This window comes from Lissotriton helveticus, chromosome 2_2 (genome assembly GCF_964261635.1).
Source record: "Lissotriton helveticus chromosome 2_2, aLisHel1.1, whole genome shotgun sequence".
Classification (NCBI taxonomy): domain Eukaryota; kingdom Metazoa; phylum Chordata; class Amphibia; order Caudata; family Salamandridae; genus Lissotriton; species Lissotriton helveticus.
Genome location: NC_136060.1, coordinates 279,936,994 through 279,961,301, shown reverse-complemented (window position 1 = coordinate 279,961,301; position 24,308 = coordinate 279,936,994).

The window sequence follows — 24,308 nt, the reverse complement described above, 5'->3', positions numbered from 1 at the left end:
GGGGGAAAGGAGGAGTATATCGTTGCTATTTTATTGTAAAAATAGTCAGCCTGCTCATTGCAACGGGTTTGTGCGGTCAAAGGGTCTGGTAGTTTGTCCGGGAGTTTGAGCCTATGGCCTATTGGTGTCTGTTATGCGCACCAGAAGGCTATATATCTTCAATTATCTCGCCCGTCACGGCGGAGATAATTGAAGACATATGCTGGCAGTGGCGCGCGTGCAACACTCGCCGGCGTTTTTTTTTTTCAGTGCTGCTTGTTTTTCATGTTTCCGTCTGCTTTCTTTTTCATTGTCTCCACTAGATGGCGCTCTATACTAATTTTAACACTAGCACCCGAAACGGTTTCATTGTAAAAGCAGTTCGTCAACAAACCATTATTATCTTGAATATACATCACCTGAACGATCGTTTGGAGGGAGCGCTCAATGGGAAATAAGTTGATGTGTAGAAACTCAGTGATTTAAAATAGGACGTAAAATAGTGCTGCTCGTAGTGCTGGCTTCAGCTTGCGATTCTCCGGTTTCAGTCGCAGGTCCGGATCACCTTGTGATGATGTGTTCTAGTCCATTTGTTATAACTTAACCCTGAAATAGATTATCCATTCGTCCAAGGGATGTATACCCTTCCTTGTTCCTAAGATGTGACTGCCTGCTTCTCCGATATTTGAGGCCTCCAGTCCGAAGAAGGAACCCCACCCCTCCCTTGCACTCTTAAATGTTACCCGTTTTCCTTCACATTTAAGTACCAGTCTCGTGTTTGACACGTGTGCCCGTTTTCAGAGAGCAGTGCCCCCCGGCTTCTCTGGTATGCACCCCTTTTGTTCCATGGTTCCCTCCTGTTTCGTAAGGTGCAACCCCTTCTGGTCTCCTGGCAGATGCGTCCCTCAACTCCGGTGACCCTCGCAACTTCAAGTTGGTGGTAATTTGCGATTTCTTTGAAAAATGCACTTTTTTGTATATTACAAAGTCCAATGTGAAGCACATACATGCCCTTAGGGCATGTATGTTTGCCACATGTGCACCCATGCTTATTTCAGGGGTGCATCAGGGTGTCCTTTTGACACCCCTGCACGCTTGAAATTATTCTCAATTTGCGATTCTCAAATTGCGAATCGCAAATTGAAAAATAACTTCCCATTAATTCCTATGGGCCTCCTGCCCATATAAATGAACGGGAAAGTATTCCTTAATTGCGATTCGCAATTTGCTAATCACAATTAAGGAATATTAAGAAATCGCTAAAAAATTGTCATTTGTTACATACATGCCTATTTGCAATTCTCAAATAGCGATTTCTAAAAAAAATTTATTTGAGAATCGACAATCAGGATGTTGATAATATGGCCCACAGTCTCTGACCTGTGCAATTTATTTATTTTTTAGTTTTATATAGTCCGAACTGGACCCGATGGCATCAGAACACTTTACAAAAACTACATTGATTGCAGGAACTATATCCATAGGATAAGGCATTACAGGATTTACATGTGCATCATTTACAATAGGCATAGCAGAAGCAGGAGAGAAAAGAAGTAATACAATACAGGGCAAGAAGCAAGTAAACAGGGCTCATTTACAGGAAGTGGATATACGTGGGGAGCCAATATAAATACTGTATATGGAGGAGGTGCGGTGGTTGGTTGGAGTATGCACTAAAGCCAGGCTGAACCCACCACTCCAATCAAGGTAAGGGAGTTAAACACAAAAGATAACCCCTGCTCACCATCTTGGTAGATTGGCAGAGCAGTCACGCTTATCCGAGAGGAAATGTGTAAAGCGTTTGTGAAACACACACACACACACACCAGTGACACAATAGGCACACTATGAAAACAGACTCCACAAAATGTTCTATAAAAATATCTTTTGTATTGTTCATAAAAACACATTAGACCACAATCACATAAATCACTTTGCCAACTAGGTGATTGTCAGGATGTCACATAGATCATAAGATCACTTTGCCAAAAAGGCAATTTTCCTAACATCCCAAGTTAGTGCAATTAACTAAATATACCCACCATCACTGCACATATAAGGAGGCAAAGCGGGGAAGGCTCCCACCTGTGATTACCTTCTTCCCCTTTTTGTTTGTGCAGAAGAAGCCCACGCCTCAGGCTTGGGCACAGAATTTCAAGTGCTCACCAGTCGCTAGTCACAAATCCTTCCTCTATCTTGTTTCATAGAGGCAAGGGCACAGAAACAATGCTCACCATGTGCTGGTTTCACAAAGGCAAGGAGCAAAACAAGCACTCCCCACGCGGTGGGCTCCTTGGAGTCACTGGGGCACTCCAGTAGGCAAGCAAAGTGGTAGCCTCTCCTGCTGCCCAGCAGACAGCAGCCAACACAGCAGAAGAGGCAGTTCCAATGGCAGTTCCTCCTGGCAGCCCAGTAGTCCCCTGGCAAGGTGCAGCATGTAGCCAGCAGTGTCTGGTTACAAGTCCCACGCAGTGTCTAAAATCATGGGGTCACTGCCCCTCTACTTATTCTCCCAAAATCTTTGTTTCTGGGGGCACTTCAACACCTTCTGGAAGGGCACAACACTCCCATTCAATCCCCAGCCCTGGCTCCAGACACACTACATGGGGCGGAGACAGAATTGTGAAAGGCAGGCACAGTCCTATTCAGGTGCAGGTGAAAACTCCTCCCACCTCTCTAAATGAAGACCAGGCCTATTGAGCCCAACTATGAGTCATCCAGGAACGGCAGGACACACATCAACCCCCCATTGTGACTGTTTAGAGTAAATACACATCCCCAGCTCCTGACAATCTAAACCAGACATTCAATACACAACCAGACAGGGCACAAAGAGTCATAAGCACATAGAAAGGCCCAATTCTAAAAGTGTCATTTCTAAAATAGCATTAACAACTCGTATCTCCAATAAGCAGGATTTATCACCACTATTCCAAACATACCAAACTTGTCCACACTACCCTTCATATGAAGCAGATATCAGAGAATTCCCAATGCAAACCTATGAGAGGAGCAGCCTCACATCAGTGAGAAACCTAATAGGCTGTTTGTCACTACCAGGACATGCCACACAACAAGGGCACATGTCCTACCATTTACCTACACAGCACCATGCCCATAGGGCTACCTAGAGCCTCTCCTAGGGATGACCTTAATGTAGTAAAAAGGAAATTCTAGACGTGGCAAACACTTGCCACATCACTATGGCAGTAAACTGTGCTTGCAGGCCCTGCAGCAGCAGAGGCTGGAGACAGGTTTGAAAGGCCACTTCTGTGTGTGGCACAAGCAGCGCTGCAGGCCCACTAGTAGCATTACATTTACAGGCCCTGGGTATATAGGCTACCACTGTACAAGGGACTTACCAGTAAATTAAACATGCCAAACAGGTGTAGATCAATCTTATCAAGTTTACACATGTATTTTATCAGTGTTCAGCAGTGATAAAGTGCCCCAAGTCATAAAACCAACAAAAACAGGTCAGAAAAAATACAGGAGTTAGGCAAAATAATTGGGGATGCCCTGCAAAAATTGCCAGGTCCAACATATGGTATCAAGAGGGGAGTTGGGAACGAGGACAGAGTGAATAGTGAATATGTTAGACAGGTACTTGGTGGGTCAAGCAGGGTTGATTAGGTAGAATTTGTTTTTGAATTTATTGAGAAGAGACAATATCAGACTTTTCCTGAAGTGAAGGTAGGATTGCTTGTCACGCAGTTCATCAGAGTAAGAAGTGAGTTTGATTAGACAGGGAACTAAGTAGGTCAGGCAGGTCAGGCAAGGTAGTTTAGGTGGATTTGTTTAGAAATGTATTGAGAAGAGCCAGTTTAAAGTTTTCCTGAAGTTAAGGTAAGATTGGTTGTCATGCAGTTCTTTGAGAAGAACATTTCAATTTCTTGAGACGTTTCCCAAAAAGGATTAAGTAAGGGATTTGGTTTTCTTGAATTTGGGAGGGATGAGTAGAAAGGTGTTGAAGCTTCATAGTGGTCTTTTTTGGCCCGCGTTAGTGAGTTTGTTAGTGAGTTAGGTAGGATTACCAGTATGGAGAGATCTGTGAGTAATGCAGTCTGTTTTGAATATACTCCTCTCTTCAGTTGGTAGCCAGTTGAGTTTCTTGAGAGTGGGAGGGATGTTATCAAATCCTCTCTCGCCCGAAATCAGTCAAGCCACTGCATTGAGTGAGGACTTCATTGGCATGATGTGGGAGTTTGGAGTGCCAATAACTGGTGCTCTGCTGTAGTCCAGTTTGGATAAGACAAGGGATTGAATTACGGTATTCAGGTCTTTGCAGGGGATGTAAGGTTTGATTTTTTTAAGGTGTTTTAAGGCATAAAAGGCACTTTTTGCAGAGGCGTTGATATGTTCTTTCATATTCAGGCTTTTGTCGAGAGTAATCGCAAGGGTTTTGACGGAGTTAGATGTAGATAGCTTACAGTTTAGTGCAGTTAGACTGTTGTGTATATTGAATTTCTCAATGTGATTGTTTAATTTAAAAAGAACACATTTTAGCAAGCAGCGGGAGGTTGGTAATGGGTCTGTAGGTATTAAGGTCGTCAGAGCCGGCATCTGGTGTCTTGATGAGGGGGTGATTCGGCCATGTTTAAGGGAGGCTGGCATGGAGCCACTGGATAAGGCAGAGTTAGTGATATTTGTCCAGGCTGGAGCAATGATGTGATTGAATTTTTTGACAAGGGAGGACGGGAGAGGGCCATAGAAGTGGGAGGTTGGCTTTATGGATGATAGTATTTCCATGACTTCCTTTTCAGAAATGGCTTGAGAATTCGGATCAGTTTGCATAATTTTTTGGGTAGAGGTGATTGACGCTGTAGCTATGGTATTCTGAGGTGTTGGGATTGTAGAGATCCAGAAAAGGGGGTGGTGATGGACCGAGCATCTGAGTTAAACAGAACACTCATACCCAGTCAAAAGATCAGGGCTTGATCCATCACCGTTTTTTAGCTCATTGCACCATCCCAGCTCAGAACCCGGCTATATGCAAATTAGTCTGACCCTGGCCCAGTGCATCATGGGAACAGGGCAGACCAAACTACCAAGCCAATTCTTTACTGGAAAGGAAACAAGCTTCCGGGGACCGGTTTCTGGCACTGCAGCCGTCTTCGGCACGGCTTGCTTGAATCCTGATGGTGCAGTGAGCAAGGGACTCATGTCTGAGCATACCCTGCCACTCCTATAGTGGCCAAAACGATTAAGAAAAGGGGGTGGTGATGGACAGAGCATCTGAGCTAAACAGAACACTCATACCCAGTCAAAAGATCAGGGCTTGATCCATCACCGTTTTTTAGCTCACTGCACCATCCCAGCTCAGAACCCGGCTATATGCAAATTAGTCTGACCCTGGCCCAGTGCATCATGGGAACAGGGCAGACCAAACTACCAAGCCAATTCTTTACTGGAAAGGAAACAAGCTTCCGGGGACCGGTTTCTGGCATTGCAGCCGTCTTCGGCCCGGCTTGCTTGAATCCTGATGGTGCAGTGAGAAAGGGACTCATGTCTGAGCATACCCTGCCACTCCTATAGTGGCCAAAACGATTCAGAAAAGGGGGTGGTGATGGACAGAGCATCTGAGTTAAACAGAACACTCATACCCAGTCAAAAGATCAGGGCTTGATCCATCACCGTTTTTTAGCTCACTGCACCATCGCAGCTCAGAACACAGGCTATATGCAAATTAGTCTGACCCTGGCCCAGTGCATCATGGGAACAGGGCAGACCAAACTACCAAGCCAATTCTTTACTGGAAAGGAAACAAGCTTCCGGGGACCGGTTTCTGGCATTGCAGCCATCTTCGGCCCGGCTTGCTTGAATCCTGATGGTGCAGTGAGCAAGGGATTCATGTCTGAGCATACCCTGCCACTCCTATAGTGGCCAAAACGATTCAGAAAAGGGGGTGGTGATGGACAGAGCATCTGAGTTAAACAGAACATTCATACCCAGTCAAAAGATCAGGGCTTGATCCATCACCGTGTTTTAGCTCACTGCACCATCCCAGCTCAGAACCCGGCTATATGCAAATTAGTCTGACCCTGGCCCAGTGCATCATGGGAACAGGGCAGACCAAACTACCAAGCCAATTCTTTACTGGAAAGGAAACAAGCTTCCGGGGACCGGTTTCTGGCATTGCAGCCGTCTTCGGCCTGGCTTGCTTGAATCCTGATGGTGCAGTGAGTAAGGGACTCATGTCTGAACATACCCTGCCACTCCTTTAGTGGCCAAAACGATTCAGAAAAGGGGGTGGTGATGGGCAGAGCATCTGAGTTAAACAGAACACTCATACCCAGTCAAAATATCAGGGCTTGATCCATCACCGTTTTTTAGCTCACTGCACCATCCCAGCTCAGAACCCGGCTATATGCTAATTAGTCTGACCCTGGCCCAGTGCATCATGGGAACAGGGCAGACCAAACTACCAAGCAAATTCTTTACTGGAAAGGAAACAAGCTTCCGGGGACCGGTTTCTGGCATTGCAGCCATCTTCGGCCTGGTTTGCTTGAATCCTGATGGTGCAGTGAGCAAGGGACTCATGTCTGAGCATACCCTGCCACTCCTATAGTGGCCAAAACGATTCAGAAAAGGGGGTGGTGATGGACAGAGCATCTGAGTTAAAAAGAACACTCATACCCAGTCAAAAGATCAGGGCTTGATCCATCACCGTTTTTTAGCTCACTGCACCATCCCAGCTCAGAACCCGGCTATATGCAAATTAGTCTGACCCTGGCCCAGTGCATCATGGGAACAGGGCAGACCAAACTACCAAGCCAATTCTTTACTGGAAAGGAAACAAGCTTCCGGGGACCAGTTTCTGGCATTGCAGCCGTCTTCGGCCCGGCTTGTTTGAATCCTGATGGTGTAGTGAGCAAGGGACTCATGTCTGAGCATACCCTGCCACTCCTATAGTGGCCAAAACGATTCAGAAAAGGGGGTGGTGATGGACAGAGCATCCAATGCTAGAAACCGGTCCCCGGAAGCTTGTTTCCTTTCCAGTAAAGAATTGGCTTGGTAGTTTGGTCTGCCCTGTTCCCATGATGCACTGGGCCAGGGACAGACTAATTTGCATGTAGCCAGGTTCTGAACTGGGATGGTGCAGTGAGCTAAAAAACGGTGATGGATCAAGCCCTGATCTTTTGACTGGGTAGGAGTGTTCTGCTTAATTCAGATACTCTGTCCATCACCACCCCCCTTTTTGAATCGTTTTGGCCACCACAAGTGTGGAAGGGTATGCTCAGATGTGAGTCCTTTGCTCACTGCACCACCAGGATTCAAGCAAGCCGGGCCGAAGACGGCTGTAATGCCAGAAACCGGTCCCCGGAAGCTTGTTTCCTTTCCAGTAAAGAATTGGCTTGGTAGTTTGGTCTGCCCTGTTCCCATGATGCACTGGGCCAGGAACAGACTAATTTGCATGTAGCCAGGTTCTGAATTGGGATGGTGCAGTGAGCTAAAAAACGGTGATGGATCAAGCCCTGATCTTTTGACTGGGTAGGAGTGTTCTGCTTAATTCAGATACTCTGTCCATCACCACCCCCCTTTTTGTATGGGATTGTAGAGATCAACATCAATTGGAGAGGATGTGTGTGGAGGAGCCAGCATTGGAGGCGGGTCTTTACTAACCCTGGGCGTAGTGGGCGTAGTGGGTCTTCGCGAAGCTACGCGAAGTGGGCGAAAAACTACGCCCACTCACGCACTTCGCGTAGCCCCACTATGCGCCACCCGCCTCCCTCCCGCACTCCCTAAATGCTTAAATTAGCTTTAAAATGAATTAGAAAACCACTTACCTTGTCCGCTGCGTCCCCGGGGCTCCCTCTCGTCATTAGGCCGCCGGCGCCGCCGTCTTGGATACTAATGCGCATGCGCATTAGTATCCAAGACGGCGGCACCAGCGGCGCTATGCGAAGAGGGAGCCCCGGGGACGCAGCGGACACGGTAAGTGGTTTTCTAATTCATTTTAAAGCTAATTTAAGCATTTAGGGAGGGCGGGAGGGAGGCGGGTGGCGGGCAACTTCGCTACGCCCACTGAGTGGGCGTAGTGTTGCCTTCTACGACTACTTTGCAAAAGGCGAAGTAGGCAACACTACGCCCACTCCATGGGCGTAGCGAAGTACTTCGCCCAGGGTTAGTCTTTACTGGTAGGAGAATGGGACAGGGGTCTAAAGAGAGTTCAATATTTAATATCTTTTCTGCAAAAAATGTAGCAAACTCTTCATAGTGTTTAGTGGAAGAATTTGAGGAGTGGAGGTTTAGTTTGGTTTTTGATGATCTTGAAGAGGTCTTTAGGATGGTTTCTGGACTGGTCTACTTGAGCTCAGAAGCAGGCGGATTTTTCTCTGTTTAATGTGCTTTTTATATTTAAGGTGTTCTGTTCGGAGAAGTGAGAGATGAGCTAGAGAGGGTTGGTTTCGCCATTTTCTTTCCCTCATTCTGAGTTGTCACCTCTCATTATTAAGGTCTTTGTTTAACCATGATCTGGAGGGGAACTTCTTGAATTTTTTGTTTTGGGGGGTGATGGTGTCACGTAGTTCAGTCATTTTAGTTTAGTCGTAAGAAGTGAGTTCATCGGTGGTTGACAGTTCGTGTGGAGGAATGATTTCGGAGATTATTGGGGATTCTAATTCTGCTTGTTGGATCTGCTGCATATGTTTCTGCAGGTGGGATTGAGTGGGGAGCTTATGTTGATTGATGTTACGGTTAAATAGAATTAGGTGCTGGTCGGACCAGTCCATGGGCAGGATAGAGTGGAAGGATAGGTCATCGAAGTTGGAGATCATAGCGTCAAGGTTCACACCTTTGTTTTGGGTTTATTTTTTACAGTGTTAGGTGAGCCAATACGATTCTAGAAGGTAGTCTAGTGCTTGTACAGTAGTACCATTAGCATCTCTCAGGTTTAAGTTTAGGTCTCCTAGTATATGTCTGTAGAATGTTTCAGGAAGTTTAGAGTTATGAGGTCTGTTATTTCTTCTAGGAATTGGTATTTATCACCTGGAGGGTGATAGTTGATGTGGAGATTCAAAGGGGTTGGGCCTTTAGAGGGAAGGGTAGCTCCTAGGTATTCATAGGTTGAGTATCCGGTTGTGTGTAAGGGTGTACAGTAGAGGTCACTTTCATGTATGATAGCTAGACCACCACCGGAGTGATCCTTGCAGTCGTGATAGTTTCTTGAGAAACCTGGTGGCGTGAGGAGATCCAAGATGGTTGAAGAGTGGTCGTTTAGCAAGATTTCCTTCAAAAAGCATAGGTTGATTTTGTGAGACAGGATAATCTCTGCTATATCAGTGGCATGCTTCAAAGCTGACCAACAATTTATGAGCATGCAGCTTAATACAGTTGCTGCTTTCGGTTCAGATTGTATGAGTTGGATTGAGGTGATTTGGGCTTGTTGTCTGGGAGGTCGGTTGGTGATAGGGAGTCTGTTCGTGTTGGGGATGACTAGGATTGTGGGGTAGGAGGATGTGTTGGTTGCAGTGGCATAGGAGTGGATCAGGGCTTCCACTTCACTAAAAGACATTTTTCAGTTACAGCACGTGTTGGTTTGAGAGCGACAATGGAGTCGAGTGAGAGGTGACTGGGGGTAGGTTTATGATAAACAAATCAGGAGGTGGGCTGAGGTTGAACTTGAGGTCCTTACATACGGCAGTGATGTTGTTCAGTATGGCATTCATTTTAAGTTCCAAGCGGGTGATTGAGGTGAACATTTGGCATGTGGTTGGTTCCGAGTGAGATGGTGGGATGGGCTGTTGGATGTCGTAGGCTGGGTGGTGGTTGGTGATTGGGTTATTAGTGTAGGCGTTGTGTAGCTTAATGGGGGAAGGTGGCACATAAATGAGATGTGGTAATTAAAGGGATTGGTGGGGTTGCAGGTATGGGGTGTGTGGAGGGGTGAGTGTTGGGTGAGGTGGACATTGGCAGGTTAGGGATGGTGTATCTGGTTCTGTTGTGTAGGGAGAGGGCGAGGGCAAGTTCAGCACTGGTGAGAGGGGCAGTGGGTTTGGGTTTAGGGATAGGGCATTGAGGAGGGTGGGAAGAGAAGGTCAAAGATGGAAAGATTGTGTTCTGTGTTGTGAATGAGAATAATTAAATGTTTGTAGATGGTTATGAAAAGCTCACCAGTGAACATCTGTAAAGGGGTTATGGTGAGTTTGGATCCATTTGGGATGTTGGTGGCAGTGGTTATGTGTAGGTTCTGTAGGAAATTGGTTCTCCATTTGGTAGGTTTTTTGGAGTAGAAAATGAAGTCTGTAATGAGGTCTCAATGAGTTGCACTGTGATATATGTCAGTTATTAAAATTGCTGTGTATTCTTTGAAGAGCTTGTGTTTGTAGTTTTTAGCTGCATGTTTGGAGAGATTTGCTGGGAATTTAATTCGGAAGGAGTTAGGACCATGACTTTTCAAGGGATGAATGAGAAAGTCCATGGTAGGGTGTAGGAAGAGTAAGGCTCTCTGGGAGGGGGTTGGGCTGAGTGGTGTGGGGCTGTGTTGAGGATGGTTACCGGCATTAGGGATCATGAGAGCATGGGTAAGTCAGTTAGATGATGGCGATGTGCATGAGGAAGTAGTGAATGGGGGTGTGGCTACTTCTTTGGAAGAGTTGAGTGCCAGTGTCATAGGTGTAAGGAGGGAGGGCTACATGAGGATCTAGTGGGATATCTGTGAGTGAAAGGGGGACTTGATTGCCGTGAAGCGCCAAAGAGTAAGCTGTATTTTCCAGGTTCTTGAAGGTCAAGGTATCTGAGAGCTGGGGGTAGTGATGTAATTTATTTATGCAGAGCTCTCTGTATTCATCGGCATGGCATGCATGAGCATGGTGCATCCAGAGAGTCACAACTAGTTCATGTATGTGCCAGTTCTGCTTTTGTACGTATGTGCCCGATTAGTGCAGTGGGTCATAACAGGTGGAAGTAAGGACAAAAACGGTGTAATGTGTCACCGCCAGTGTATGTGGTACCTAATATGCGCAAAGGATCTTGCGTGTATGCTCTGTTAACTTAGTTTTAAATAACTCGGTATTATCATTGGTATGAGCCTGTCAATGGGACACATGCATATACCAATTCAAGGAGAGAGGAGTGCCATGCTGAGGAATAACCATCATTTAAACGTTACAAATCAGACAGTGTAAATGGACATAATCACTGAAAGTATGCCATGTTTGCGTAGCATGCGCCACCAATGTAAGTGTATGTGGCAAAACAGAGTAATGAGGCACTCCCCATCCAGTGCAGTTGGTGGTAGATCCATGCATTGGGGCAGATCCGATATAGATATGTAGAGGTTGACCGGAGCCCCGGCACAAACCCTGGCAGAATGGAGGGATCCCTCATCCACCATCGATGGATCCCAGCCTTGGGGCGGATGGGGTGATCAAGGCAAAGACGACATCAGCGGCACTACGGGAGAATGGCAGGGTGCATTGGCAATGCTCTCCCTGTCATGAGGTTTGGGTAAGGGTCAGGGCAGTATAATCAGCAACCTCCCTAAGATAAAAACTCCTTCTCCACAGTGACAATCAGCCCCAGCTCTCTGACAAGCGGAGCGGAGTGTAGAACAGCTATAGGAGGCAGTGACAGCACAATGACAAATTTACAATTTTAGCAACAGTGTTATTATTCTTAGCATAGTGTGGGCACCCTATGCAGAGTGGCGAACAGTTTTAAGATAAAGTTGATGCTGGCACAATGGCATTAATTTCTTTTACACACCAACAAGTAGCAACAGGATCCAATGAACAGGAGAGGGGAGGTCGGGTCCCCTCATCATCCTCAGTGAAGCTATGGGATCCTTGAGTCATTCAAAGCCCAGTTCAGAACTTGGGCGAGCGGGCAGGACCAGCAGCCTTGGTGCAGTGTGCAATTCATAGGTTCCGGATCAGCTGGGAGTAAGAGGCAGCATCAGGATGCAAGGAGCGGGTGAGGAACGATTGGAACTTCTCACCCGCCTCAGTAAAGAAGGCTGACTCCTTCTTACTTACTTTCGGAGCCTGGACGAGCAGGGGGTGCAATGTAGACAGCACCAGCATCCTCACAGCAGACCCCACCAGGCTGTGGGTCGCCAGAAGGCACAAGCGGGCAAAGACCGTCAACCACGAACCACCACGGGCACTTACATTACACTTTGATCCACCGGAGTATAAATAGGATATGGATGAGCGATGATAGGAGTTGCGTTCTGGATCACTGCTCAGACAGTACGTTGCAGAATGTAGGTTGCTTGAGAGGCAAGTTGAGACAAGTTGAAATTTCACTGACATGATGGCACTAGGGGCCGGCTAATTCAGGGATTTTCACTAAAAAGTAATCTCAAGCCCAGGAACCTCTTCAAGGCTTGACCACTCAGTGGCCCTTTTGCAAACATCCTGAATCCTGAGCTCAAATCCTGCATGTCTCACTTGACCAAATTGCGTGATCCACGGGCCTCAGCTTTATTTCATTATGTATACTTTTCTTAACCATCTTGTTTGAGAGCGCAGTCGAGTAATTCAATTTAGAATCTATGCTCTACAAAAACTTCACTATGGTTAATATAAAATAATCTTGCTTAACATTGAATAACAATTTAGGCCATATAAATAGAGAACGTGACAAACTTACATGTCTTGGATAACTCGTTAGGGCGTATGTTTATTTTTGATTGTTTAATGTTTAAAACTATTTCAATAAATGTCACTCAATTCAGTGATATATTTGTATGGTGTAGCACGGTTACAACGAATTTTTTACAACGCACTACCATTACATCGCAACTTTTACCACGCAAACCATTACAACGCAATGCGCTGGGGGGCGCTCTAGGATAGGGAATGTATTTAATATACTATCCAACACCTTCCCTGCTATCCACGGGGACTGGAGTTGGAATAGTAAATTAAATAATTCACTATCCAACGCCTAAAAGCATTATGTGTTGTAATGGACTGCGTGGTAAAAACCGCGTTGTAAAGGCATGCGTGGTAAAAGCATGCGTTGTAGTGACACCAATCCATTTGTATATACTTAATAGAGACATTGAGAAATATTACAAATATTTTTTTGTTATTTTAAAGGCATTTTCTGCCAGATTTGCATCTTTTTATAGCTTAGCTCATTTCTGTCTTTTGGACCCAAGCCAAACCTAATTTTTGGCTTTTTCTAAGGATCTTTGTGTCCTTTCAGAAATGTAGTATCTCCTATGCCCTTGCCAAATAATTCAAATGAGCAAAGGCACATTCAGAATATTAAATCAGAAAGTGGAATTAGGTTAAAATATGTGACAAGTCAGAATTTGTTAGTAAGGATTGGATTGAGCAAACATGGTAGGAAGAGACAGTATCACAATAACCACCAACGGAAAAGTGACTTCACATCAGGTGAATACCAACACATTTGAATATCAATGTACTCACTTTCAGCTAAAGTCTGCATTCATGCAAATAAATACATAACCCCTGAATCACTGACCCACATATACAAATCGTTAAAATGACAAAATTGAAATCAATTCATGCCTACTAAAGAAACAAAAGCCCTACTTTTGATTAACAACAAATACAGAAAAGAAAGGATATGCATATGTGCCAAGCAAAAGCATTTGCTAAACACAAATTAAGGGGGAAATGACAACAAATGTTTACTAACCTCTTAATAATCAATAAGAAAAATTAATATCCTACTTCATCTGAATAAGAAATCACTGGAAGAAATGTGCTAAAATCAGTTCTCAGCCAGAGGTATGCTAGGGCTGTGTCTTGGCCCTGTATAATTTTTTTTAATTTATTTTTTTAATTGATTTCCAAACCCGTTTTATGCAAGGAATACAGAGTATAGATTACATATTATGAAAGCATTACACATAGAAGAAAAAACAAAAAGTCAACACATCAGCACAAAAGGCATAAAAAAGAAGAAAAAAAAGAGATATACATGTCATCTATAAAATGTCCTATATCCAATCCGTTATAGGTGCCCATATCTTCTCTCCCATAGCCCTCTTCCTGTTTTCTTTAGTTTTATAGATGGCAAGTTCCAAATTATACATTAATAATAATCTTTCTCGCCACGTAAAAAAGAGGGCGATTCAGGATTAATCCAGTCTTTTGTAATGCATCCACGCACTACAGCCATACAAATAAAGATTAAACAAATCGTAGCCTTAGATCTGATTTGGCCAGAAATTGCCAGACTTAGACCAGTCAGGACTAATTCTCTTGGATCCCAGCATTGTGGAGGCGCGTTCGTAGTGTGCAGTGGCAGATTGAGTCAAAGGCGACTGACAGGTCCAGGAGGTCGAGGGCCGCGGTTTCTCCGTTGTCTAGCAGGGTCCTGATGTCATCGGGGGTGGCGATGGGGGCAGTTTCGGTGCTGTGGTTGCTCCCGAACCCAGACTGGGATGGGTCCAAGATGCTGATAGGTCGTCCCAAAATTAAGTGAAAAAACTGTTCAAGTGATAAACAAAATTCAGAAAGTTTGGGGCAAGAAAAAAAACATATGCACAGCATCAGCAGCGAATTGTCCACAGCGATTACATTTAGACCCTGTGGACGTACTCCATTAGAGATCTTCCTGGGAGTATAATATAGATCATGAATAGACATAACATGCTGTGATTGCATCATTCCAGTAATCAAAATCCGATTAGCCAACCTAATAGATTCAATGATGTTGATTTCAGCTATCCCAAGGTTAGTTAACCATTTCGCTTGGCAGCTTTCCAAGTCATCTGGAAATTCATTAACAAGATAAGAATAAAATTGGCCTATTGATGTTTTTTTCCCCATACTCTCAATGAGAGGAAATTTCATCAATTGATGCTCTATGCGAGGGCCTAAAGTTTGAAGAAAGCTGCGGATTTGAAGATATTAAAAACATTTATTTTTTGTTAAGCCAAAATTATCTTGCAGTTCTTTAAAAGTAAGTAGATGTCCCTCTTGGATCAAGTCACCTTAACATTGTTAGCATTATTAATAAATCCAGCGGTTACAAAGAAATAATCTTGGCCCTGTTTCTTTGTTAAATCTTATTGAGCATTCTTGATTCCTCACTGATGAAAGCACAGGTGTATGCCTACTTAGGCCGGCATTCAAGTCCATTATTTTTCACCAACCATGCCACCTCAAACAATGAAAATCTTGCTTGGCCCTGCTCTAATTGCAACATTCCAGACTTAACTTCCAGGCCGGGTTCCCTCCGAACAAGAACACAAGCAAACTCAGACACGTTTACCTCAGTGGTATTCGTTTCCATAAACCCCTTTGGCTGGGCAGCCAGAGCACTACTGCTTTTTAGGGCTCGGGCCTACGTCACACTGCGTAGCAGTGTGGGCGGAGCCCAAGAATCCTTTTCTGAGGGGTTCGGAAATCGTACCTACCGAATTCCCGAATGCTCGTGCATTTTGCTATTTTTTTGTGCCAGCTGCATGGCAATTGGCTTTCGCATGTGTGTGTTTTTAGAAGAGAGCACGCAATAGGCCATAGGCGGTAGAGTAGCTCCGCCTATGGCATATTCCGGGCGGTCACGCGCACCAGAAGGCCATATTTCTTCAATTACCAGCTGTCAGGGCCCGCGGTAATTGAAGACAGATGCTGGGCGCGCGTGCACCATTCTTTGCTGTGTGCTCTACGAAGCTTCTGAACTCTATTTGGGCTTCCTGGAGCATGTGCATGTAGTGTCTGGACTGGATTTAGCTGTGCGCGCGTGCACCATTATTTGCTGTCTGCTCTACGAAGCTTGCCTTCTGCCCCCTGATTGCAATAGATAATAAGAAGCGCCCCCGCCCGCATTCTTTTCTCGAGAAGCCAATGGAATCACCTCTCTCCTGCCACCGAAAGCCACACTAGTGGGGCCCTTTATAGCAGCACTCTGTGTGCACGCCTGTAGAAGCAGTGCTTTGTCCCTCCTTAGATGTCCAAGTTTCACTTACCCTTTGTTTAGATTCAGATACATTAGGGTAAGTTCTGCATTGTTGACATCAGAGCTCGAGGCCCCTTTGACCTTTGTCCTGTTCCCAGAAGTAGTACTTGAATGCCGCGGAGCGTTCTATTCTTTGTCGGGGGTGGTGTGGCGGCACCTTCCTATGCTGTACGTGGCATCCCCAGTGCCCCTCTTTGCTGGGATGCTTTTGTTGCGAGTCTTACTCGCCACGTGAAGCCATTATCCTCATACGTGACGTTGTTATTCATTGTTCACCTCCTGTCTCCAGCAGCCTGGAGTGTGCAAGGCAGTTCTTTCCATTGACATCCCCACCCCAGAGGGTCACAACACCCTTCTCCATGGGAAATACAATGAACGGGCGCGCCATAGGAGCCTCGCATTTGCGTACCACCAGGGGCGTAGCGTTGGTGCAGCAGGTTCAGTGGCACTGGGACCCATTCGTTTGGGCCTAAGGGGGAGGCATAAACCCAGACAATGCTGTATTTTAGTGTCTCAGCGGCAGTCAAAAGGGCCAATTTCCATGCTTCAGCAGGGCCCATGGCATCCTTGCTTCACTACTACATGCAACGCTAGCCCCATGAAGGTTTTTGTGAAATACGGAGGCGAAGTAGGCAGTGCTGTTGAGTGCAGAGTGCTGTGTGCTGTTGTGTGCAGAGTTCTGTGTGCTGTTGAGTGCTGTGTGCTGTTGAGTGCAGTGTGCTGTTGAGTGCAGAGTGTTGTTGAGTGCAGAGTGCTGTTGAATGAAGAGTGCTGTGTGCTGTTGAGTGCAGAGTGCTGTGTGCTGTTGAGTGCAGAGTGCTGTGTGCTGTTGAGTGCAGAGTGCTGTATGCTGTTGAGTGCAGAGTGCTGTGTGCTGTTGAGTGCAGAGTGCTGTGTGCTGTTGAGTGCAGAGTGCTGTGTGCTGTTGAGTGCTGTGTGCTGTTGAGTGCTGTGTGCTGTTGAGTGCAGAGTGATGTGTGCTGTTGAGTGCAGAGTGCTGTGTGTTGTTGAGTGCAGATGCTGTGTGCTGTTGACTGCTGTGTGCTGTGTGCTGTTGAGTGCAGTGTGCTGTTGAGTGCAGAGTGTTGTTGAGTGCAGAGTGCTGTGTGCTGTTGAGTGCAGAGTGCTGTGTGCTGTTGAGTGCAGAATGATGTGTGCTGTTGAGTGCAGAGTGGTGTATGCTGTTGAGTGCAGAGTGTTGTGTGCTGTTGAGTGCGGAGTGCTGTGTGCTGTTGAGTGCAGAGTGCTGTTCAGTGCCTGTTGAGGGCAGAGTGCTGTTGAGTGCTGTTGAGGGCAGAGTGCTGTTGAGGACAGTTGAGGGCAGAGTGCTGTTGAGGGCAGAGTGCTGTTGAGGGCAGAGTGCTGTTGACGGCAATTGAGGGCACAGTGCTGTTGAGGGCAGTTGAGGGCAGAGTTCTGTTGAGGGCAGAGTGCTGTGTGCTGTTGAGTGCTGTGTGCTGTTGAGGGCAGAGTGCTCTTGAGGGCAGAGTGCAGAGTGTTGAGGGCAGAGTGCAGAGTAACTGTTCCAGACAGAGCAGGGTATGCTTGTGCGCTTAGACGGTGCACTGACACACAGAAGCTAAAACAAAGAACAGCTGAACACGCGTCTTGGGAGCGTTATTGAGGCAGCCGGCCCTTTGTGAGGGGAGCAGCAAGGAGGAGACGCCTCAGCCAATCAAGCGCAACTACTCACAACCTACTGTACGATTACAACACAGGCCAAAGGGCAGTGCTAGGTCTTTTCGCATTACGTAGGGTGAGGAGTGTGTGAGTGTGTAGTGTGAGCAGTGTGTGAGCGTGCAGGGTGAGCAGTGTGTGAGTATGCAGGGTTAACAGTGTGTGAGCGTGCAGGGTGAACAGTGTGTAAGCGTGCAAGGTGATCAGTGTGTGAGCGTGTAGGTGAGCAGTGTGTGAGTGTGAGCAGTGTTTGAGTGTGTAGGGTGAGCAGTGTGTGAGTGTGTAGGGTGAGCAGCGTGTGAGTGTGTAGGGTGAGCAGTGTGTGAGTGTGCAGGGTGAGCATTGTGTGAGTGTGCAGGGTGAGCAGTGTGAGTGTGTGTGTGTGCAGGGTGAACAGTGTGTGTGTGCAGGGTGAACAGTGTCAGAGTACAGGGTGAACAGTGTGTGAGTGTGCAGGGTGAACAATTCCAATCCAAACCACATAATTCCACTACACACCGCATGCATACACTCCATAACACATGGCTAAAAGACATTGCCATTTACAATGCCATTAGCTCTAACTCAAAAAAATCCGAGACCTATTGCATTTCCAATGCTTGTTTTATAATGAAGACAAAATACAGGTGCTTGATCATTCTGTACTAAGCTTTATACTGTAGTCAAAATGCTTTTTTATAGACTAGCTGCCAAATCCCTCAATGTCAACTTTAGCAAAACTCATTCTTTATTATTTAATAAGTAATCTTCTGGTTCCTTCGTTCAATGCAAAACTCATGCGTTGAAACAATGCTCACTTTTCAATATCTGGGGGTACTCTTCTTCAACAAACTAACTTGGATACCTCTTATCAAAAAGAAGGATAAAAGCAACCTATATAGTGGCAGGTTGGTTTATTGGGAAGACTTAATCTGCGTGACAGTGACTTTTTTTACACGCTTTGAGAAAAGAATAATTCACAAAAGCTACCTCACCTAAAATGTATGGGTGTTCTTTGTTTTTTCCTGTCAGTTGCTTTCCATTTGAATGTATTGAGGGCCCAATTTGGTGAACATTCTTAGCACCCGGGAAAGTAGTACCTTCGGAACTCTTCGGATTGGAAGTCAGTCTGACGTCTTCTTGCTCTTCCATTAAAAACAACTATTTATTGGTATGCTTTAATATTTCATGCAAGACCTGGCATTTTATCGGATGCAGTAATTATACCCTGAAGTTACACAATTTCTTCATCCCAAGCCTTACAGTATGATCAATGGTTTGAATTAGGAAACTAACTTGCAATACTAATGGTTAAATAGGAAGTGTAAATATTGGGCATTGTTTAAATGGCTACATGAGCAGAGCATAGATATCATTTTTTCATGGAAACCCAATTTGAAGAGAATCGTAAAGTTATGTAGAGCTCATCGAAGTGTAGCACTTTTTTATGAAGCACTTGGATCGTAAAATAATAAGTACTGAATCAGCTAGAAGTAGTAGATGGAAATAGTAGCCAAGTTAGTTTGGGTTAAAGGTGCCTCAGGATTTTTTTTTTTTAAATGTATGTACTAATATGTTTTATTAGATCTATCAGGTCCATTTGTGTGGAAGGCGATTTTATTTTTTTTACAAATAGCATGACTTTATCCCTCCATTAAGAAAAAGAAAACAACTAAGATCCAAAATAACTAAGCTCATTACTTCTTTAAAAGCTGATTATGCTAAAACAACCCTGGAGGGTAAATAATCCTACAACAAGGCAATATATTTCGTTTTTATAAAAAGATTTATTTAAGTTGCTCGTGTTGATTTCAAAACATGTTAAAAGCAGGTAATGTGGTAATAAATAGCACCTTGGCGCACGTTTGCATCAGCAGTTTATTAAATCCTACCCCTTGATATAAAATTCCCTCTTAAAAGCAAAAACCATTATCCTTCTATTTATTGCAAAACGTTTAGCATATTAGCATACTTAATTACATATTCAATAGCATAAATTATACATACATTATAATGACGCATAAACAATATAATAACAACACTAAAACAGATAATAAAAAAACGGCCGATTTATGACCAAAGTCATGTATATCTCCATAAATCATATAAATTAAAGTCCTTATTAAACATTTTCAGAATGTGCGTGAGTCAACTGATGAATCTCACAACAAAGATACCATCCTGGTTAGTATGGCCTTGATGAGGTAGGAGGAAGATGGTCTCCACTGTGTCAAACAGATGTTAAACATAGAGCTTAAGTAAGTTTTTATATCCATTCAGTCCAAGGCAAATAGACAGAAAAATGATATAATGACTCAGTCCCCAGCCCACAAATGTAAAAGATATTCTTTAGTGCTATCATACTCTAGGTCACCAACAGCTTTATTTGTTTGTAATGAAATGGTACTGATAGTGGATTCTCAGTGAAGTAAGCAAAAGAGTGATATGTGGAATGCTTGAATTAGTCATTGGTATTTAGTTGGGATCGTATCTCAGTCCATCATTTTTTGCCCACCATACCACTTCAGATTAGACCCGCCATATACAAATTGGTGTTGCTTCTGCTCTAATAGGGAAAGCCCAGCCAAACATCCAAGCCAAGTCATGTCTGAACTGGAGCACAAGCAAACCACTACCGCTTCTGGCCTAGTTGGGTCTGTTCAGTTGGGAGCAGCTAGGGTCCAGTTGCACAGAGAGCATGGGATCCACGTCTGTGCATACCCATCACACTTAGGGCATCGCACTGAAGTGAATAAAAAAGTGATGGGTGAAATGCTTGAACTAACCTTAGCCACTAATCATTACTTGAGGCTGCATCCCAGTGTACCTCCTTTTTTTACCAACCATGCCACCTAGATAAGTTGTTTGCAAATCAGTCTTGGTCCTGCTCCAAAAATAACAGGTTAGCCACAACTGTCAAGCCAGGTTCCCTCTGAACCTGAAAGGGAATTTTCGGTGGCTGTGAAATATTTTTGGGAGGGTCATGGTCACATAGTTGGGAGCCAAGGTACACCCTATTTTCGGTCTAAGGTAGGAGCTTAGGTAATTGATTCAAGTTATAAGCATGATCCATCATGCCCTTAAAAAAATATTTCTTGCAAAATAAGATGAAACTTCATTTCTGATTCCTTTCAAGCTCCTTCCAGAGAAATTAGCAGAAAGATGAAGTTCTTAAATAAAAAAAAGCAAAAATGGCTTTCTCATCACACAATTTCTCAATGTCCGTTCATCTTCACGAGGCGTACACGGGCTCATTATAAAATACCCCTGACATAAGAAGCTTCAAGGAGATATTTTTTAGGTAAAAATGCTTAACCCCAACTAAGTTTTTTTGAGTTGCAATTTGTAGCGAATCCAGCTGTGGGGACACTGATAAAAGTAATGCCCAAGTAATCATGTTTCTGCGTGGTCTTTAATTATCTCAATCAATCAGTCAGCGCTGCTTGTCCCCTGTGAGGGTATCCGGGTGCCAGCAGGGTCCAGTGGTTCAGCCGAAGAGCCAGTCTTCAGCGACTTTTGGAATTCCAGTAGAGATGGAGAGGTCCAGAGATGCCTACTATAGTCCAGGTGAACCTATGACTAGTGGCTATTAAAATCATGATTTTAAATGTGGTCCAGTTTGTTTGAAGACTGTTTTTTTCCAATAGTGAGCGAAAATTACAAGGTCAGCAGAAGCCATAATTGGGACCTTTTTGCGACCTAGTTTGGAAGGGAACCCGTTGACCACGTCAACTAGCAATTAAAAAGTGTGGGAGTGAGGATGCAACCCTGTTTGACCCCAGAACTTGTCTGCATCTGGTTTGTATATTCAATTTATTATCGATGTGTATTTGCACCCAGGCCAGTCATCAAGCTTTTGGATAAAATACAGGCGCATAGGGCTGTTGTAGACCCTGCCAAAAGAATGACTAAAAATCAATAAAGAAATAAAAGTTTGAACACTTGGTAATTCGCACTTCCCTATAGGCATTCACTTTTAGTGCTGTAATACAGTCACAGGTACGGTCATGTGTACTGAAGCATGAGTGGGCCCAATTCAGATTATGCTTTATGTATAACCAGTCTTCAGAGGCCTGTAGGAAACAGCTGGCAAAAGCCTTGCTTAGTGTAGCATGGCTACGAGGCGAAAAAGTTTAGTCTCTTTCCTACCGGTATGAATGTGCCACCTAACCAAGATGGTGGATCATGTTGACTAATCAGCACCTAGTCAAATAGGGTTTTCAGCTGTTGAGACCAGAATGATGCACTGGACTCTAGTAACACTCGAGAAAGGCTTCGGGGCAAGGGCCAGAGAGTTGTTAATAGTGGGATATCCGAAAAAGTGATGCTCATCCCTTCAGACAGGTCACAACTGGAAGAATTATTCATTGTGTGAGTGCTACCTCCATACAGCTATACATGCTACTGAGTGTACAAAGTTTGTAGGACTCACTACCTCTGCTTTGACTACCCCAGGGATATTTTCACTACTCCTGCTTATCTGCCAATATGATTGCTTTACCGTTGTTATGATAAACACGGCTGAACCCATTGTGGTGTATGATAAACCACAATTTAAAAAAAACTGGCGATTGATGGGAGAACAGTCCAGTGATACATTGTGATTTGTAGTTCCCGATATTAAGTTGAATATTGAGATTTGGAGAGGAAGGTGGAGGGGAGTCACAGAACTGCATCTGCTCTGGTCGGATTTTGTACCCGCATATCATATTTTCCTGCAGCCATACCAGCCCAAATAGTGCAGCGTAGCCTTGTTGGCAGAATAGGGAAGAACAGGGCGGTGCTACTTTCATGCTATGCCACTTATTGTTCATTATTAGCCACAACCCCACAGCACAAGCGGTAGGGATGCGGTCATGGCGGTGCTGATTTTACGCACTGCACTTCTATTAAAATAGCCATATCCCTGATTATCAAAGAAATAGCTATCAATGGTACAGCCGGAGCAGTGACTCCAGGGCCCAGAGGTGATAGTGGGTACACTGAGCCCATTCCCTGGCGCCCCTTCGGGCTGGAGTTATTTTAAAGTTTGTCCCTTCAGATTTAGCCCTGGGCCTAGCTCTGTGGGGGTCGGGAAGAGTCGAGAATAAGGGAGAAATGGAAAAGAGGAAATTGACAAAAGGAAATGGTGAAAGATAAAAGGAGAAGGAGGGTCAAATGACAGAATGGGAAGAGATATACTTAAAAGAGAAAGTAGATAAAAAAACGAGCAAAGGGGGAAAGGAAAGAGAAAGAAAAATAGGCGCAACATAAGGGAGAGAATGAGATAAGGACGCCTGAGTGGAAAAACAGGGAAAGAGTGAGACAGAGGATGGAGATGGAGAGGAAGGAGTGAACAGGAGGAAGAGGTATGAGAGGGATGGAAGTTGATAGTAGGAACAGGTATAATGTGGGTTCACAAATTCTTGCAATAAACCCTGTCAAAGGCGTTACTAATATCAACAAAGCAATGCCAGTCCGAACATTGTAAATTCGCACTTCCCCATGGGGTTTCAGTGCAGCAGGTGCAGTGACAGCAGGGTTTAGATCGATGAGGGGTCCCTTGCACCACAGTTATCTCTGCATATTAATGCTGACCCGGGACAGGGGACAGAAGGCACCCAGTTTACAATGTTATGTGCACAATGACCATTACTGCCTCTTGTCCAAATCTGGAAAAAGTACAGAAAACCAGGTCGGGTTGCTTGAAATATATGTACTTTCCCTATACAGGGCACATGTGTCCTTCCTCGCATTTGGCAATTCAGTACCAAAATAAGGAGTACTCACAACTTCAGAGCCATACTGCGTCGGTTGCTAGGGCATAGGACAGTGCAGATACTAGCATAAGCCCCATTCTAGACTCTTCCCTCCTCTACCCCTCCTTGCATCATCTCATACCTCTTTTATGATTCAGATCTCCCAAACAAGCCTTTCCTAACTCTTCCCCCTCCACCTCCCTTATTTTCATTCCAAAGCTTCTCCTACTGCTATGAACTCCCCCCCAAAAAAACCTTCTATCCCTCCACTATACTTTTCAGTCGAAATAACTGACTGACATGTCCACCGCTCAAATTAATTTCATATTTTACTATACTTATTCACCACTAATCCTTTTTGGGTCCAGAGTAGAGTGCTTCTCGCCGAAAAGCGCGTCAACGCCTCATCAGTGGTAGTAATCGTCTATAAATGCAATTACAATACAATACAATAAGCTTTCCTCTGCGCGTGTTTTAAGTCCATACAAAGGACTGCTGCGCTGATTTTCCCATGCAGTGCTACTCTTAGAATCTGGCCCTGAACCGTGACAACTAAAATGTGGACGCCTGTCAACGCCTGTCTCTCTTTTTCTTAGCACGACAGAGAAAACTGCATAAACTTTGAGTTCTGAGTGAACACAATCAAAAATATTCATTTCCTTATAAAAATGCATAATTTTCTCAGTAATGTTAGCCTTGTATGCCCACTAAATATATGTTGAACTGCAAAAACACTTACAATAACAAGAAACAGGTTCCACAGTAGCCCCGCTAAATTACTTTGCACTAGTCTTTCCCACAGTGTATACACTGTAGCTTTTCTTAGGTTCCTTCCAACATGAAACAATCCAAATTTAAAAAACACAGCGTACATTAGACATGTGTTCTCCCCTCTCACACTCCCGTCCATGGCTGTGGTGCATGCGTGGTGTAGTTGGAAATGCTTCAGGTCTGTTCAAGCTCCGCCATGATGGGGTTTTAAGTTTTGCTTCCCAGGAAATTCTGAAAGTAACTATTAATATCCTACGTTCTGGGAGAGGTGCTGAA